Consider the following 20,650-nt stretch of genomic DNA (forward strand, 5'->3'; position numbering starts at 1 on the left):
AGGGTTCACGATCCGTAGCTGAATACGCCATTGAGTTTCGTACCCTGGCAGCAGAGGTGGGCTGGAATAATGAGGCTCTGGTCGCAGCTTTCTCTCATGGTCTCTCGGATGCCTTGAAGGATGAGGTTGCAGCTAAGGACCTACCAGTTGAGCTCGAGTCTCTTATTTCTTTCCTGATTTTGATTGACACCAGACTCAGGGAGAGACCTTCCTTTAAGGAGAACCTGCGGAGGTCTTCTAACAGATTGGTGCCTACGTTTGCTGTCCCACCCGTGCCTCCCTCTCCTCCCACGCCTCCTGGGGATGACTTGTCTGGGGGTGAACCCATGCAGCTGGGGTTTGCTCGCCTGTCCGAGGGGGAGAGGGCACTCCGGAGACGCGAGGGCCGATGCATGTACTGTGGTCTCGGTGGGCATTTTCGGTTGGCATGTCCGAACCGTCCGGGAAAACGCTCGTACCTGAGATCCTGTCGGGGGCAGATCTTGGGTGGAGTCTCCTCGTCCCCGGTTTCCCGTGTTGACAAACCACTGATCACTGTTGTCCTCTCCTGGGTCGGGGGCTCGGTGACGACCCAGGCGTTGGTGGACTCTTGTGCTGGTGGTTTGTTCATTGATAGTGTGTTCGCTGCCGCCAATTCCATTCCTCTGCAGGCTCGAGGTTCCCCACTGGCTCTTGAGGCGATAGACGGCAGACCCCTTCTGCCGCCACACGTGACTCATGAGACCCTTCCAGTGGGGATAGCCATTGGTGCCGTTCACAGAGAGTCGGTCTGCCTCCAGGTTATTTCGTCTCCACACTACTCGGTGGTCTTGGGGTACCCCTGGCTCCAGAAGCATAATCCGACTTTCGATTGGAGATCGGTCGAGATCCTCTCGTGGTCACCGCAGTGTGGGGCTAGTTGCATCCATGGGTCTGTCAAGTTGCTGTGTACTTCCTCGGACTCTCTGTTGCCTCCTGAATACGAGGAGTACCGGGATGTATTCGATAAGGTGCGCGCGGTTGCCCTACCTCCGCACCGCCCATACGATTGTGCCATAGAGTTACAATCTGGTGCCGTTCCTCCTCGTGGCAAAGTCTATCCACTGTCGGTAGCGGAGAATGAGGCCATGGAGGAGTACGTGAGGGAGGCGCTTTCACGCGGACACATTCGCAAATCTTCGTCCCCGGCAGGGGCTGGATTTTTCTTTGTGAAAAAGAAGGGCGGTGAGTTGAGGCCTTGCATCGATTACAGGGGTCTCAATCGCATCACGATCAAGAACGCTTACCCGATACCCTTGATTTCCGAGCTGTTCGATCGCCTTAAAGGGGCCACGGTCTTTACCAAACTCGACCTGAGGGCGGCATATAACCTGGTAAGGATCAAGGCAGGCGATGAGTGGAAGACCGCGTTTAACACCAGGACCGGTCATTACGAATCCTTGGTTATGCCCTTTGGGTTGTGCAATGCGCCCGCAGTCTTTCAGGAATTCATCAACGATGTTTTCCGTGACCTGTTGCAGCAGTGTGTGGTGGTCTATTTGGATGACATCTTGGTATATTCTGAATCCATGGAGGCCCACATTCTGGATGTCAGACGAGTGTTGCAACGGTTACGAGAGAACAAGCTGTTCGGTAAGCTTGAGAAATGCGAATTTCACCGATCCCAGGTAACCTTCTTAGGTTACATCATTTCCGCTGAGGGGTTCTCCATGGATCCTGAGAAGGTTTCGGCTGTCTTACAGTGGCCCCAGCCCAGTGGTCTTCGTTCCCTGCAGCGCTTTTTGGGCTTCGCCAATTATTATCGGAAGTTCATCAGGGACTTTTCCATGCTGGCCAAGCCTCTCACGGATCTGACCAGGAAGGGCAGTAATTCCCAGGTCTGGCCGCTCGAGGCCATCCGAGCTTTTGAGGCCCTAAAGTCCGCCTTTGTGTCGGCTCCGATTCTGTCGCATCCCAACCCTGGGTTGCCCTTTGTCCTCGAGGTGGACGCGTCTGAGACGGGAGTAGGCGCCCTTCTGTCTCAGCGTAGAACACCAGAGGGTCCTCTGCTTCCTTGTGGGTTTTACTCCCGGAAACTGTCTTCCGCGGAGTGCAACTATCAGATTGGTGACAGGGAGTTATTGGCCATCGTGCAGGCCCTTAAAGAATGGAGGCACTTGCTCGAGGGTTCGGTGGTTCCGGTTCTCATCCTGACGGACCACAAGAATCTGACCTACCTTTCTGAGGCCAAGAGATTGACACCACGTCAGGCCAGATGGGCTCTGTTCTTGTCACGTTTTAATTACGTGGTCTCCTACCTACCCGGTTCCAAGAACATCAGGGCGGATGCCTTATCACGGCAGTACTCCGAGCTGTCCAGGGAGGAGTCGATTCCGACTTCGGTCATACCTCCGAATCAGATCCTGGCCGCCATTCGCACCAGCCTGACCTCTCCCCTGGGTGAGCAGATTTTGGCGGCTCAATCTGGTGCTCCCTCTGGGAGACCCAACGGCAGATGTTTTGTGCCTGAGGAGTTGCGCACTCGGTTGTTGCGAACCTACCATAACTCCAAGACCGCGGGGCATCCTGGAAAGAATCAGCTGTCCTGGGCTGTTTCACGTCTGTTCTGGTGGCCTTCCCTACGTTCCGACATCGCCGCATATGTAGCGGCATGCTCCGTTTGTGCCCAGAGTAAGTCCCCTCGGCACCTTCCGTTGGGCCTTCTGCAACCCATAGCCACCGGGGAGCGCCCATGGTCACACCTGGGGATGGATTTCATTGTGGACCTCCCTGCATCCCGAGGCCATACGGTCATTCTCATGATTGTGGATCGGTTTTCCAAAATGTGCCACTGTGTTCCTCTCAAGAAGTTACCCTCTGCACAAGAGTTGGCCACGATTTTTGCCAGGGAGGTCTTCCGGTTGCACGGTTTGCCCAAGGAGATTGTGTCGGATCGGGGGAGTCAGTTTGTGTCCAGGTTCTGGCGCGCCTTTTGCTCCCAGTTGGGGATTCATCTCTCCTTCTCCTCGGCCTACCACCCTCAGTCCAATGGGGCCGCAGAACGATCCAATCAGGCCTTGGAGCAATTCCTTCGTTGCTATGTCTCCGATCACCAAGACAATTGGGTTGACCTCCTGCCTTGGGCTGAGTTTGCCAGGAACACGGCGGTGAACTCTTCCTCTGGGACGTCTCCCTTCATGGCCAATTATGGGTTCCAACCTGCCGTGTTACCGGAGGTATTCTCTCCCCAGGATATTCCGGCTGTGGAGGATCACCTTTCCGTCCTACGTGCTTCTTGGGTACAGATCCAGAAGTCCCTTGAGGTCTCTGCGCAGCGCCAGAGACTCCAGGCTGTTAGCAGACGAGCGCCTGCTCCTTCCTACCAGGTCGGAGACCGTGTATGGTTGTCCACCCGCAACCTCAACCTTCGAGTGCCCACTCCCAAGCTGGCGCCTCGCTTTGTTGGTCCCTTCCGAGTGCTTCGCAGGGTAAACCCGGTAGCCTATGCCCTTGCGCTTCCTCCTGGCATGCGGATCTCCAACGTGTTTCATGTCTCCCTGTTGAAGCCACTGGTGTGTAATCGTTTCACTTCCTCGGTTCCTCGGCCTCGTCCGGTCCAAGTGGGCAATCGTGAGGAATATGAGGTGAGCAATATCCTGGACTCACGCCTGGTCCGCGGTCGGTTGCAGTTTTTGGTCCATTGGCGTGGTTATGGTCCAGAGGAGCGTTCCTGGGTTCCCTCCGCAGATGTCCATGCTCCTGCCTTGCTCCGAGCCTTCCACGCACGCTTCCCTCAGAAACCGTTTTGTGCTCCGCGGAGGAGGGGCCCTTGAGGGGGAGGTACTGTCATGGTCTTACCTTCTTGCTGTTCTCCTTCGTTTGACATGTGCTGGCGGCCATCTTGGTTTCTGGGTTTCTTGTAGCCTTCCACCCTGCGGCTCCTCCTTCCCACTGGGAGGAGCTGGATGCCTAGCTCATATATATAGGAGGTCTGTGGCTTCAGTTCCTTGCTTGGTCCTCTTGTGTTCACATGCTTCTAAGACTGCTGCTGCTTCTGGTTCCTGATCCTGGCTTCGTCTGACTACCCTGCTGGTTCCTGATCCTGGCTTCGTCTGACTACCCTGCTGGTTCCTGATCCTGGCTTCGTCTGACTACCCTTCTGGTTCCTGACCTCTGGCTTCGCAAAGACTCTGCTCGGTTTCACCATCCGTTTGGACTTTTGCTTTACAGCTTTATTTTCAATAAAGCCTTCTTATTTTCACTTATCTCTTGTTGTACGTCTGGTTCATGGTTCCGTGACACACATTCTCATCTAATTTTCTTCTCCCAGGTGTCACCTATTTAGACTAATCCTCTTTCCTTTATATTCCCTCCCATACTGCCTCTCTTTGCGGTTTATACTACTTCCTGGATTGAAGTGTTCACTGCTGGAGGCTACTGCTGTTGCTTCTTCAGATAAGTCCTTTCATGTATTGTGTTTCCTTGCTGGCTTGATTCTAGGTGACCCTGACTCCCTATGAAGTCCAGGGAGCCGGTGGTCGTGTCCCCTCACTATTATAGGGTTTTCAGGTGTCACACAGTCTAGGTACAGGGGCATACAATCGTCTACCTTTGAGACCCTTGTATGTGCTTAGCAGTCAGGGTGAGCTCTTAGGGTTTTATAGGGGTCACCTATATGCTCCTTAGTTTGGGATCAAGCCAGTCGGACGTTTATTCATAACTTCCAGCTATCTGCAACATCATCCGTGACAATATATGCCTAATTACCAAATTGTTTATGAGGATCTTGAGGACAATATATACAAATGGATATAAAAATATATAATTATATATAAAAATAGAAATAACAATAGTAATAGTGGCAGCACAAAGGTGATGCCAGATTCAAACTAAATATTATACATATTAAATACCCCATATCGAGATGCTACTATATGAAAGTTTTTAAGGCATAAAAACATATGCTAGCAAATGGTTTAAATGAATCTTTCTAAAATAAATCCTTATAAAATATGGTTGTATGAATATAAGTGTGTATAAAAAAAATCTATAAATAAATAAATGGATATATAAGTCTACATACCTAAAATGTAATATCCATTGATTAACTGGTTACATTAACGAATAAATAAACACATGATTACACTGCGTGCAGAATTATTAGGCAAATGAGTATTTTGACCACATCATCCTCTTTATGCATGTTGTCTTACTCCAAGCTGTATAGGCTCGAAAGCCTACTACCAATTAAGCATATTAGGTGATGTGCATCTCTGTAATGAGAAGGGGTGTGGTCTAATGACATCAATACCCTATATTAGGTGTGCATAATTATTAGGCAACCTTTACTTTGGCAAAATGGGTCAAAAGAAGGACTTGACAGGCTCAGAAAAGTCAAAAATAGTGAGATATCTTGCAGAGGGATGCAGCACTCTTAAAATTGCAAAGCTTCTGAAGCGTGATCATCGAACAATCAAGCGTTTCATTCAAAATAGTCAACAGGGTCGCAAGAAGCGCGTGGAAAAACCAAGGCGCAAAATAACTGCCCATGAACTGAGAAAAGTCAAGCGTGCAGCTGCCAAGATGCCACTTGCCACCAGTTTGGCCATATTTCAGAGCTGGAACATCACTGGAGTGCCCAAAAGCACAAGGTGTGCAATACTCAGAGACATGGCCAAGGTAAGAAAGGCTGAAAGACGACCACCACTGAACAAGACACACAAGCTGAAACGTCAAGACTGGACCAAGAAATATCTCAAGACTGATTTTTCTAAGGTTTTATGGACTGATGAAATGAGAGTGAGTCTTGATGGGCCAGATGGATGGGCCCGTGGCTGGATTGGTAAAGGGCAGAGAGCTCCAGTCCGACTCAGACGCCAGCAAGGTGGAGGTGGAGTACTGGTCTGGGCTGGTATCATCAAAGATGAGCTTGTGGGGCCTTTTCGGGTTGAGGATGGAGTCAAGCTCAACTCCCAGTCCTACTGCCAGTTTCTGGAAGACACCTTCTTCAAGCAGTGGTACAGGAAGAAGTCTGCATCCTTCAAGAAAAACATGATTTTCATGCAGGACAATGCTCCATCACATGCGTCCAAGTACTCCACAGCATGGCTGGCAAGAAAGGGTATAAAAGAAGAAAATCTAATGACATGGCCTCCTTGTTCACCTGATCTGAACCCCATTGAGAACCTGTGGTCCATCATCAAATGTGAGATTTACAAGGAGGGAAAACAGTACACCTCTCTGAACAGTGTCTGGGAGGCTGTGGTTGCTGCTGCACGCAATGTTGATGGTGAACAGATCAAAACACTGACAGAATCCATGGATGGCAGGCTTTTGAGTGTCCTTGCAAAGAAAGGTGGCTATATTGGTCACTGATTTGTTTTTGTTTTGTTTTTGAATGTCAGAAATGTATATTTGTGAATGTTGAGATGCTATATTGGTTTCACTGGTAAAAATAAATAATTGAAATGGGTATATATTTGTTTTTTGTTAAGTTGCCTAATAATTATGCACAGTAATAGTCACCTGCACACACAGATATCCCCCTAAAATAGCTAAAACTAAAAACAAACTAAAAACTACTTCCAAAAATATTCAGCTTTGATATTAATGAGTTTTTTTGGGTTCATTGAGAACATGGTTGTTGTTTAATAATAAAATTAATCCTCAAAAATACAACTTGCCTAATAATTCTGCACTCCCTGTAGAAGGCAGCTGAAGCCAAAAGCGTATCGCACATATAAAAACAGCTTATAGCATAATTTGAAATCGCTACTACAATGTTAATATTTAATATTTAGCCCCATTGTCACAGATTTATTTCAAAGGCTTCTTTTTTTACCTGAAGAAGGGGAAGTGTTTCACCAAAACGCGTTGTGAAGTATTTCTGCAATAAAACCATCTGAAGAATATTCCTATCTCAAACTGGTCATTTAGTTTGCGCCGAGGGATGACTGTTCCTGTATTTGCATGGTCAGAGAGGTATCCACTGCCACGATCAAAGAGGTCTCCACTGCCACAGTCAGAGTTGTCTCCACTGCCTCAGTTTGAGAAGTCTCATCTACCATAGCCAGAGAGCTTTCCACTACCACAGTCAGAAATATTTCCACTGCATCAATCAGAGAGATCTCCACTGACACAGTCAGAGAGATCTCCACTACCACAGTCAGAGAATTCTCCACTGCCACCGTCAGAGAGGTCTCCACTGCTTCAGGCAGAGAGGTCTCCAATGCCACAGTCAGAGAGGTCTCTACTGCCACAGTCAGATCTCCACTGCCACAGTCAGAGAGGTCTTTACTGCCTTATGCCTCATGCACACGACCGTTCCGTTTTTTGCGGTCCGCAAATTGGTGGCCCATTGTAGAAATGCCTATTCTTGTCCACAAAACGGACAAAAATAGGACATGATATATATTTTTTTGCGGGGCTACGTAACGGAGCAACGGATGCGGACAGCACACGGAGTGCTGTCCGCATCTTTTGCGGCCCCATTGAAATGAATGGGTCCGCACCTGAGCTGCAAAAACTGAGGCTTGGATGTGGACCAGAACAACGGTCGTGTGCATGAGGCCTTAGTCAGTGAAGTGTACACTGCCATGATCAAAGAGGTCTCCACTGCACCACACATAGAGATTTCCACTACCTCAGTCAGAGAGGTCTTCATTGCCACAGTCAGAGAGGTCTCTACTGCCACAGTCCACTGCCATAACTAGTGAGCTTTTCACTGCTACAGTCAAAGAACTTGTCATTATCAGAGAGATCTCCACTGCTGAAGTCGGAAAGGTCTCAACTGCCACAGTCTTAAAGGTCTTCATAAGCACAGTCAGTGAAGTCTCCACCCCCACAGTTAGAGTGGTCTCCACTGCCACAGTCATAGAGATTTCCACTTCCACTCTCAAAGAGGTCTCCACTGCCACAATCAGAGAGGTCTTCACTTGTACAGTCTAAGAGCTGTACACTAACACAGCAAGAGAGGTCTCCACTGCCACAGTCAGAAAGCTGTCTCCTGCTATAACCAGAGAGCTCTCGACTGCCACAGTCAGACAGCTTTTTGTTGCCATGGTCAGAGAGGTCTACACTGCCACAGTCAGAGAGGTCCCCACTGTTATAACCAGTAAGATCTCCACTGCCACAGTCAGAGAGCTTTCTGGTGCCACACAAAGGTTTCCACAGTCACTGTTAGAGAAGTCTCCATTGCCACAGTTAGAGAGGTCGCCACAGCCACAGTCAGAGAGGCCTCTATTGTCACAGCCAGAGAGATAGCCACTGCAACAGTTAGAGATGTCTGCACAGCCACAGTCAGAGAACTTTCCACTGCCACAGTCAGAGAGTTCTCCACTGCCATAACCAGAGAGGTCTCCACTGCCACAGTTAAAGAGGTCTCCAATGCCGCAGTCAGATAGGTCTCCCCTTCCTCAGTCAGAGAGGTCTCCACTGCCACAGTCAGAGAGGTTTCCATTGCCAAAGTCAGACAACTTGATGTTGCCACAGTCTGAGAGGTCTCCACTGCCACAGTGAGAGGGCTTTCCGCTGCCACAGTCAGATAGGTCTCCACTGGCATAACCAGAGAGTTCTCCACTGCCACAGTCAGAGAGTTCTCCACTGCTGCAGTCAAAAATATTTCCACTGCCCCAGTCAGAGAGGTCTCCACTGCCATAGTAAGAGAGGTCTCCACTGCCACAGTTAGAGAGGTCTCCACTGCCACAGTCAGAGATGTCCCCACTGCCACAGTCAGAGAGGTCCCCACTGCCACAGTCAAAGGAGTCTCCACTGCCACAGTCAGAGAGGTCTCCACTGCCACAGCCAGAGAGGTGTCAACTGCCACAAACAGAAAGATCTCCACTGCCACGTTTAGAGAGGTCTCCACTGCCATGGTCAAAGAGGTCTCCTCTGCTGCAGTCAAAGATCTTTCCACTGCCACAGTAAGAAAGGTCTCTGCTGTCACAGTCAGAAGTCTCCACTTCCACAGTCAGAGAGTTCTCCACTGCCATAACCAGAGAGGTCTCCACTGCCACAGTCAGAGAGGTCTCCACTACCACAGTCAGAGAGGTATCCATTGTTACAGTCAAAGAGGTCTCCACTGCCGCAGTCAGAAGTCAGGGGGTGGTCTCCCCTTCCTCAGTCAGAGAGGTCTCCACTGTCACAGTCAGAGAGGTTTCCATTGCCAAAGTCAGACAACTTAATGTTGCCACAGTCTGAGAGGTCTCCACTGCCACAGTGAGAGGACTTTCCGCTGCCACAGTCAGATTGGTCTCCACTGGCATAACCAGAATGGTCTCCACTGCCACAGTCAGAAAGTTCTTCACTGCTGCAGTCAAAGATCATTCCACTGCCACAGTCAGAGAGGTCTCCACTGCCACAGTCAGAGAGGTCTCCACTAACACAGTTAGAGAGGTCTCCACTGCCACAGTCGGAGATGTCCCCACTGCCACAGAGAGGTCTCCACTGCCACAGTCAGAGAGGTTTCCACTGCCACAGTCAGAGAGGTTTCCACTGCCACAGCCAGAGAGGTGTCAACTGCCACAAACAGAAAGATCTCCACTGCCACATTTAGAGAGGTCTCCACTGCCATGGTCAAAGAGGTCTCCTCTGCTGCAGTCAAAGATCTTTCCACTGCCACAGTAAGAAAGGTCTCTGCTGTCACAGTCAGAAGTCTCCACTTCCACAGTCAGAGAGTTCTCCACTGCCATAACCAGAGAGGTCTCCACTGCCACAGTCAGAGAGGTCTCCACTACCACAGTCAGAGAGGTATCCATTGTTACAGTCAAAGAGGTCTCCACTGCCGCAGTCAGAAGTCAGGGGGTGGTCTCCCCTTCCTCAGTCAGAGAGGTCTCCACTGTCACAGTCAGAGAGGTTTCCATTGCCAAAGTCAGACAACTTAATGTTGCCACAGTCTGAGAGGTCTCCACTGCCACAGTGAGAGGACTTTCCGCTGCCACAGTCAGATTGGTCTCCACTGGCATAACCAGAATGGTCTCCACTGCCACAGTCAGAAAGTTCTTCACTGCTGCAGTCAAAGATCATTCCACTGCCACAGTCAGAGAGGTCTCCACTGCCACAGTCAGAGAGGTCTCCACTAACACAGTTAGAGAGGTCTCCACTGCCACAGTCGGAGATGTCCCCACTGCCACAGAGAGGTCTCCACTGCCACAGTCAGAGAGGTTTCCACTGCCACAGTCAGAGAGGTTTCCACTGCCACAGCCAGAGAGGTGTCAACTGCCACAAACAGAAAGATCTCCACTGCCACATTTAGAGAGGTCTCCACTGCCATGGTCAAAGAGGTCTCCTCTGCTGCAGTCAAAGATCTTTCCACTGCCACAGTAAGAAAGGTCTCTGCTGTCACAGTCAGAAGTCTCCACTTCCACAGTCAGAGAGTTCTCCACTGCCATAACCAGAGAGGTCTCCACTGCCACAGTCAGAGAGGTCTCCACTACCACAGTCAGAGAGGTATCCATTGTTACAGTCAAAGAGGTCTCCACTGCCGCAGTCAGAAGTCAGGGGGTGGTCTCCCCTTCCTCAGTCAGAGAGGTCTCCACTGTCACAATCAGAGAGGTTTCCATTGCCAAAGTCAGACAACTTAATGTTGCCACAGTCTGAGAGGTCTCCACTGCCACAGTGAGAGGACTTTCCGCTGCCACAGTCAGATTGGTCTCCACTGGCATAACCAGAATGGTCTCCACTGCCACAGTCAGAAAGTTCTTCACTGCTGCAGTCAAAGATCATTCCACTGCCACAGTCAGAGAGGTCTCCACTGCCACAGTCAGAGAGGTCTCCACTAACACAGTTAGAGAGGTCTCCACTGCCACAGTCGGAGATGTCCCCACTGCCACAGAGAGGTCTCCACTGCCACAGTCAGAGAGGTTTCCACTGCCACAGTCAGAGAGGTTTCCACTGCCACAGTCAGAGAGGTGTCAACTGCCACAAACAGAAAGATCTCCACTGCCACATTTAGAGAGGTCTCCACTGCCATGGTCAAAGAGGTCTCCTTTGCTGCAGTCAAAGATCTTTCCACTGCCACAGTAAGAAAGGTCTCTGCTGTCACAGTCAGAAGTCTCCACTTCCACAGTCAGAGAGTTCTCCACTGCCATAACCAGAGAGGTCTCCACTGCCACAGTCAAAGAGGTCTCCACTGCCGCAGTCAGAAGTCAGGGTGTGGTCTCCCCTTCCTCAGTCAGAGAGGTCTCCACTGTCACAGTCAGAGAGGTTTCCATTGCCAAAGTCAGACAACTTAATGTTGCCACAGTCTGAGAGGTCTCCACTGCCACAGTGAGAGGACTTTCCGCTGCCACAGTCAGATTGGTCTCCACTGGCATAACCAGAATGGTCTCCACTGCCACAGTCAGAAAGTTCTTCACTGCTGCAGTCAAAGATCTTTCCACTGCTACAGTCAGAGAGGTCTCCACTGCCACAGTCAGAGAGGTCTCCACTAACACAGTTAGAGAGGTCTCCACTGCCACAGTCGGAGATGTCCCCACTGCCACAGAGAGGTCTCCACTGCCACAGTCAGAGAGGTTTCCACTGCCACAGTCAGAGAGGTTTCCACTGCCACAGCCAGAGAGGTGTCAACTGACACAGACAGAGAGTTCTCCACTGCGAAATTTAGAGGGCTCTTCACTGCTACATTTAGAGAGGTCTCCACTGCCACAGTTAGAGAGGTCTCCACTGCCACAGTCAGAAAGCTGTCTCCTGCTATAACCAGAGAGCTCTCGACTGCCACAGTTACACAGCTTTTTGCTGCCATGGTCAGAGAGGTCTACACTGCCACAGTCAGAGAGCTTTCTGGTGCCACACAAAGGTTTCCACAGTCACAGTTAGAGAAGTCTCCATTGCCACAGTTAGAGAGATCACCACGGCCACAGTCAGAGAAGCCTTCACTATCACAGCCAGAGAGATCGCCACTGCAACAGTTAGAGATGTCTGCACAGCCACAGTCAGAGAACTTTCCACTGCAACAGTCAGAGAGTTCCCCAGTGCCATAACCAGAGAGGTCTCCACTGCCACAGTCAGAGAGGTCTCCACTACCACTGTCAGAGAGGTATCCATTGTTACAGTCAAAGAGGTCTCCACTGCCACAGTTAAAGAGGTCTCCACTGCCACAGTCAGACAGGTCTCCCATTCCTCAGTCAGAGAGGTCACCACAGCCACAGATAGAGAGGCCTCCACTGCCACAGCCAGATAGATCTCCAATGCAACAGTTACAGATGTCTGCACAGCCACAGTCAGAGAACTTTCCACTGCCACAGTCAAAGAGTTCTCCACTGCCATAACCAGAGAGGTCTCCACTGCCACAGTCAGAGAGGTCTCCACTACCACAGTCAGACAGGTCTTCCCTTCCTCAGTCAGAGAGGTCTCCACTGCCACAGTCAGAGGTTTCCATTGCCAAAGTCAGACAACATTCTGTTGCCACAGTCTGAGAGGTCTCCACTGCTACAGTGAGAGGGCTTTCCGCTGCCACAGTCAGATAGGTCTTCACTGGCATAACCAGAGAGGTCTCCACTGCCGCAGTCAGAGAGTTTTCCACTGCTGCAGTCAAAGATCTAGTCCACTGCCACAGTCAGAGATCTTTCCACTGCCACAGTCAGAGAGGTCTCCACTGCCACAGTCAGAGAGGTCCCCACTGCCACAGTCAGAGAGGTTCCCACTGCCACAGTCGGAAAGGTCTCCACTGCCACAGTCAGAGAAGTCTCCACTGCCACAGTCAGAGAGGTCTCCACTGCCACAGCCAGAGAGGTGTCAACTGACACAGACAGAGAGATCTCCACTGCCACATTTAGAGGGATCTCCACTGCTACATTAAAGAGGACTCCACTGCCATGGTCAAAGAGGTCCCCTCTGCTGCAGTCGAAGATCTTTCCACTGCCACAGTCAGAGAGGTATCTGCTGTCACAGTCAGAGAAGTCTCCACTGCCACAGTCAGAGAGTTCACCCCTGCCACAGTCAGAGAGGTCTCCATTGCCATAGTCAGAGAGGTCTCCACTACCACAGTCAGAGAAGTATCCATTGTTACAGTCAAAGAGGTCTCCACAGTCACAGTTAGAGAGGTCTCCACTTCCGAAGTCAGACAGGTGGTCTCCCCTTCCTCAGTCAGAGAGGTCTCCACTGCCACAGTCAGAGAGGTTTCCATTGCCAAAGTCAGACAACTTAATGTTGCCACAGTCTGAGAGGTCTCCACTGCCACAGTGAGAGAGTTCTCCACTTCTGCAGTCAAAGATCTTTCCACTGCCACAGTCAGAGAGGTCTCCACTGCCACAGTTAGAGAGTTCTCCACTGCTGCAGTCAAAGATATTTCCACTGCCACAGTCAGAGAGGTCTCCACTGCCACAGTTAGAGAGGTCTCCACTGCCACAGTTAGAGAGGTCCCCACTGCCACAGTCAGAGATGTCCCCACTGCCACAGTCAGAGAAGTCTCCACTGCCACAGTCAGAGAGGTCTCCACTGCCACAGCCAGAGAGGTGTCAACTGACACAGACAGAGAGATCTCCACTGCCACATTTAGAGGGATCTCCACTGCTACATTTAGAGAGGACTCCACTGCCATGGTCAAAGAGGTCTCCTCTGCTGCCGTCAAAGATCTTTTTACTGCCACAGTCAGAGAGGTCTCCGCTGTCACAGTCAGAGAAGTCTCCACTGCCACAGTCAGAGAGGTGTCCACTGCCACAGAGAGAGAGGTATCAACTAACACAGAGAGATCTCCACTGCCACATTTAGAGACTTCTCCACTGGCATGGTCAGAGAGGTCTCCACTGCCTTTGTTAAAGAGGTCTCCACTGCTACAGTCAAAGAGATCTCCACAGCCACAGTCGGGGAGCTTTCCACTGACAAAGTTATAGAGCTTTCTACTGGCACAGTCAGAGAGTTCTCCACTGCCACAGTCAGAGAGGTCTCCATTGCCATAGTCAGAGAGGTCTCCACTACCACAGTCAGAGAAGTATCCATTGTTACAGTCAAAGAGGTCTCCACAGTCACAGTTAGAGAGGTCTCCACTTCCGAAGTCAGACAGGTGGTCTCCCCTTCCTCGGTCAGAGAGGTCTCCACTGCCACAGTCAGAGAGGTTTCCATTGCCAAAGTCAGACAACTTAATGTTGCCACAGTCTGAGAGGTCTCCACTGCCACAGTGAGAGAGTTCTCCACTTCTGCAGTCAAAGATATTTCCACTGCCACAGTCAGAGAGGTCTCCACTGCCACAGTTAGAGAGTTCTCCACTGCCACAGTTAGAGAGGTCCCCACTGCCACAGTCAGAGATGTCCCCACTGCCACAGTCAGAGAAGTCTCCACTGCCACAGTCAGAGAGGTCTCCACTGCCACAGCCAGAGAGGTGTCAACTGACACAGACAGAGAGATCTCCACTGCCACATTTAGAGGGATCTCCACTGCTACATTTAGAGAGGACTCCACTGCCATGGTCAAAGAGGTCTCCTCTGCTGCCGTCAAAGATCTTTTTACTGCCACAGTCAGAGAGGTCTCCGCTGTCACAGTCAGAGAAGTCTCTACTGCCACAGTCAGAGAGGTGTCCACTGCCACAGAGAGAGAGAGGTATCAACTAACACAGAGAGATCTCCACTGCCACATTTTGAGACTTCTCCACTGGCATGGTCAGAGAGGTCTCCACTGCCATTGTTAAAGAGGTCTCCACTGCTACAGTCAAAGAGATCTCCACAGCCACAGTCAGGGAGCTTTCCACTGACACAGTTATAGAGCTTTCTACTGTCACAGTCAGAGAGTTATCTACTGCCATAATGAGAGATGGCTCTACTGTCACAGTCAGAGAGTTCTCTACTGCGATATCCAGAGAGGTCTCCACTGCCACAGTCAGAGAGATTTCCACCACCACAGTCAGAGAGGTCTCCCCTGCCACAGCCCAAGACTTTTCCCTTGCCACAGTCAGAGAGGTGTCCACTACAACAGTCAGAGGGGTCCACTGATGAAGTCAGAGGGTTTCCACCGCCACAGTCAGAGAAGTTTCAATTACCACAGTCAAAGAGGTCTCCACTACCACAGTCAGGGGGCTTTCTGCAACTACAGTTAGAAAGGTCTCCACCGCCATAACCAGAGAGTTCTCCACTGCTACAGTCATAGAGTTTTCTGCTTCAACTATTAGAGTAGTCTTCACTGCCACAATCAGAAAGGTCTACACCACTACGTTTAGAGAGGACTCCACTGCCACAGTCAGAGGTTCCACTGCCACAGTCAGAGAGGACTCCACTGCCACAGTCAGAGAGGTCTCCACTGCCACAGTCTGAGAGGTCTCCACTGCCACAGTTTGAGAGGTCTCCACTGCAACATTGAGAGGGCTTTCCGCTGCCACAGTCAGATAGGTCTCCACTGGCATAACCAGAGAGGTATCCATTGCCAAAGTCAGACAACTTAATGTTGCCAAAGTCTGAGAGGTCTCCACTGTCACAGTGAGAGAGTTCTGCACTTCTGCAGTCAAAGATCTTTCCACTGCCACAGTCAGAGAGCTCTCCACTGCCACAGTTAGAGAGTTCTCCACTGCTGCAGTCAAAGATATTTCCACTGCCACAGTCAGAGAGGTCTCCACTGCCACAGTTAGAGAGGTCTCCACTGCCACAGTCAGAGAGGTGTCCACTGCCACAGAGAGAGAGGTATCAACTAACACAGAGAGATCTCCACTGCCACATTTAGAGACTTCTCCACTGGCATGGTCAGAGAGGTCTCCGCTGCCATTGTTAGAGAGGTCTCCACTGCTACAGTCAAAGAGATCTCCACAGCCACAGTCAGGGAGCTTTTCACTGACACAGTTATAGAGCTTTCTACTGCCACAGTCAGAGAGTTATCTACTGCCATAATGAGAGATGGCTCTACTGTCACAGTTAGAGAGTTCTCTACTGCGATATCCAGAGAGGTCTCCACTGCCACAGTCAGAGAGATTTCCACCACCACAGTCAGAGAGGTCTCCCCTGCCACAGCCCAAGACTTTTCCCTTGCCACAGTCAGAGAGGTTTCCACTGCAACAGTCAGAGGGGTCCACTGATGAAGTCAGAGGGTTTCCACCGCCACAGTCAGAGAAGTTTCAATTACCACAGTCAAAGAGGTCTCCACTACCACAGTCAGGGGGCTTTCTGCAACTACAGTTAGAAAGGTCTCCACCGCCATAACCAGAGAGTTCTCCACTGCTACAGTCATAGAGTTTTCTGCTTCAACTATTAGAGTAGTCTTCACTGCCACAATCAGAAAGGTCTACACCACTACGTTTAGAGAGGACTCCACTGCCACAGTCAGAGGTTCCACTGCCACAGTCAGAGAGGTCTTCACTGCCACAGTCAGAGAGGTCGCCACTGCCACCGTTAAGGCCAAGCTCATACTTCAGTTATTTGGTCAGTTATTTCTATCAGTTATAGTGAGCGAAAACCAGGTTCGAGTCAAAAATACAGAACAGGTGCAAATTTGGCCATTATACTTTATCTCTGTGTAAGCTTCACTACTTGCTTTGACTCACAAAAACAAGTCTCCATTGCCACAGTCAGTGAAGTCTCCATTTCTAGTCAGAAAGCTTTCCACTGCCACAGTCATAGAGGTCTCCACTGCCACAGTCAGAGAGGTATCCATTGTTACAGTCAAAGAGGTCTCCACTGCCGCAGTCAGACAGGTCTCCCCTTTCTCAGTCAGAGAGGTCTCCACTGCCACAGTCAGAGAGGTTTCCATTGCCAAAGTCAGACAACATTCTGTTGCCACAGTCTGAGAGGTCTCCACTGCTACAGTGAGAGGGCTTTCCGCTGCCACAGTCAGATAGGTCTTCACTGGCATAACCAGAGAGGTCTCCACTGCCGCAGTCAGAGAGTTTTCCACTGCTGCAGTCAAAGATCTTTCCACTGCCACAGTCAGAGATCTTTCCACTGCCACAGTCAGAGAGGTCTCCACTGCCACAGTTAGAGAGGTGTCAACTTATACAGACAGAAAGATCTCCACTGCCACATTTAGAGGGATCTCCACTGCCACATTTAGAGAGGTCTCCACTGCCATGGTCAAAGATGTCTCCACTGCCATTGTTAGAGAGGTCTCCTCCGCTACACTTAAAGATCTTTCCACTGCCACAGTCCGAGAGGTCTCTGCTGTCACAGTCAGGGAAGTCTCCACTGCCACAGTCAGAGAGGTCTCCACTGCAACAGTGAGAGAGGTATCAACTAATACAGAGAGATCTCCACAGCCACATTTAGAGACGTCTCCACTGCCATGGTCATAGAGTTCTCCACTGCCATTGTTATAGAGGTCTCCACTGCTACAGTCAAAGAGATCTCCACAGCCACAGTCAGGCAGCTTTCCAGTGACACAATTATAGAGCTTTCTACTGCCACAGTCAGAGAGTTCTCTACTGCCATAATCAAAGAGGTCTCTACTGCCACATTCAGAGAGATATCCACTGCTACAGTCAAAGAGTTTTCTCCTTCAACAATTCGAGGAGTCTTCACTGCCGCAATCAGAAAGGTCTACACCACTACGGTCAGTGAGGTCTCCACTGCCATTGTTAGAGAAGTCTCCTCTGCTGCAGTCAAAGATCTTTCCACTGCCACAGTCAGAGAGGTCTCTGCTGTCATCAAGGTCTCCACTGCCACCTTTAGTGAGGTCTTCACTGCCACCGTTAGTGAGGTCTCCGCTGACACATTTAGAGAGGTCTCCACTTCTGCAGCAAGAGAGCTCTTTACTACCACAGTCCGAGAGCTTTCTGATGCCACAGTCAGAGAGGTCTCCACTGGCACAGTCAGAGAGTTCTCCACTGCCACAGTCAGAGAGGTCTCCACTGCCATAGTTAGAGAGGTTTCCTTTGCCACAGTCAGAAAGGTCTCCACTACCACAGTTAAAATGGTCTCCACTGCCACAGTCAGAGAGGTTTCCTTTGCCTCAGTCAGAGAAGTCTCCACTGCCACAGTCAGAGAGGTTTCCTTTGCTTCAGTCAGAGAGGTTTCCTGTATCAATAATGCAAGCTAAACACCGAACTTGTCCATTTAAACTCAAGGACAGGTTAACCACTGTACTTAACCATCAATAATGTAAGCTGACCAATGCACGTATCCATTAACACTGCTAGCTAACTACTACACTTTTCCATTAACCCTGCAAGTCAAACAAGGTATCTATCCATTAATACTGCTGACTAACCATTTTATGTTTCCATTTATACTGTAAGCTAAAAAAACATATTTTTCTATTTTTCTGCCATCTACCCAATTCATACATCAATACTGCATACTAACTACTGTACTTATCTACTAATAATGCAAGATAATCATCGTATGTATTCATTAATAGTACCAGCTGATCACTGTACTCATCCATATATAAGAAAGTTAACTATTGTACTATTCCAATAATACTTCAGGCTAACCACTGTATTCATCCATCAATAAACCAAGCTAACCATTGTACTAATCCAATAATAATACAAGCTAACCACTGTACTCATCCATCAATAATTCTAGCTAACCAATGTACTTGTCCATTAATACTCCAAACTAACCACTGTACTTATCCAGTAATACTACAAGATGACTATTAGAATTTTTCACTAATACTACAAGCTAAACACTGCAGTAATTCATTAATACTGCAAGCTAACTTTTATTCATACTTATCCATTTATAATGCAAGCTAACCACTTTACTCATCCATCACAAAATACAAGCTAACTACTGTACTCATCCATTTCGGTTAAGCTACTCTGAAAAAAATTATAAAACGGGTTGGCAACTCCTCACTACACACAACTATTATGTTGCAAGCTATTCCTTGCACTTGTATCAGTTAATAGTATGAGATATTCTGCGCTCATCAGCAGCACTGCAGCCACCTGTAGACCACAGTACTCACTGGACTTACAGTAACATAGGGGGTCATTTATGACAAGATATATGCTACTTGCTCCCCGCTCACGCCAGGTCTAAAAATTGGGCATGGCATGGGCAGGAAGTGGGCGGGCTGGAGTGGGCACAGAGGACTTTATTACTATGGAGTGGGCACAGAGGACTTTATTACTATGGCGGGTGCTCAGAGGACTTTATTACTATGGAGGGGGCACAGAGGACTTTATTACTATGGAGGGGGCACAGAGGGCTTTATTACTATGGAGTGGGCACAGAGAGCATTACTACTATGGAGGGGGCACAGAGGACTTTATTACTATGGAGTGGGCACAGAGGACTTTATGACCATGGAGGGGAGACACAGAGGATTTTATTACTATGGAGGGGGCACAGAGGACTTTATGACAATGGAGGGGGCACAGAGGACTTTATTACTATGGAGGGGGCACAGACATTACGATGGAGGAGGCACAGAGGGCTTTAATACTATAGAGGGGGCACAGAGAACTTTATTACTATGGAGGGGGCACAGAGGACTTTATTACTGTGGAGGGGACACAGAGGGCTTTATCACTATAGAGTGGGCACATAGGACTTTATCACTATGGAGGGAGCACAGAGGACTTTATTACTATGGAGGGGGCACAGGGGACTTTATCACTATGGAGGAGACACATAGGACTTTATTACTATGGAGGGGGCATACAGGACTTTATTAATATGGAGTGGGCACAGAGGACTTTATTACTATGGAGGGGGCACAGAGGACTTTATTACTATGGAGGGGGCACAGAGGGCTTTATTACTATGGAGTGGGCACAGAGGACTTTATTACTATGGCGGGGGCTCAGAGGCCTTTTTTTTTACTATGGAGGGGGCACAGAGGACTTTATTACTATGGAGGGGGCACAGAGGGCTTTATTACTATGGAGTGGGCACAGAGAGCATTACTACTATGGAGGGGGTACAGAGGACTTTATTACTATGGAGTGGGCACAGAGGAATTTATGACCATGGAGGGGGCACAGAGGACTTTATTACTATGGAGGGGGCACAGAGGACTTTATAACAATGGAGGGGGCACAGAGGACTTTATTACTATGGAGTGGTGACAGAGGACTTTATTACTATGGAGGGGGCACAGAGGTCTTTATTACGATGGAGGAGGCACAGAGGGCTTTAATACTATAGAGGGGGCACAGAGAACTTTATTACTATGGAGGGGGCACAGAGGACTTTATTACTGTGGAGGGGACACAGAGGGCTTTATCACTATAGAGTGGGCACAGAGGACTTTATCACTATGGAGGGGGCACAGAGGGCTTTATTACTATGGAGTGGGCACAGAGGACTTTATTTCTATGGCGGGGGCTCAGAGGACTTTATTACTATGGAGGGGGCACAGAGGGCATTACTAATGTGAAGGGGGCACAATGAGGATTTCTACTATGGAGAGGGCACAGAGCCAGAGAGCTTTACTACAATGAAGGGGGCACAGAGGGCATTATTACTGTGAAGGGGCACAGAGGGCATTATTACTATGAAGGGGGCACAATGGGCATTATTACTGTGAAGAGGCCACAGTGGGGATTTCTACTATGGAGGAGGCACAGAGGGCATTACTAGCACAGTGAGCATTATTACTGTGAAGGGGGCACAATGGGCATTTTTACTATATAGTGGGCACAATGGGGATTATTACTATGAAGGGGACAAAATGGAGATTATTACTGTGAAGGGGACACAAAGAGGGCATAACTACTGTGAGGGGGGCACAATGTGGGGATAACTACTGTGAGGGGTGTGACACAGTGAAGGGTATGGGCTGGGAAAACAGGTATTTTCCTCCCAGCGTGTGCTGCTGGGCTGATTTGCAG

This window comes from Bufo bufo, chromosome 5 (assembly GCF_905171765.1).
Source record: "Bufo bufo chromosome 5, aBufBuf1.1, whole genome shotgun sequence".
NCBI lineage: Eukaryota > Metazoa > Chordata > Amphibia > Anura > Bufonidae > Bufo > Bufo bufo.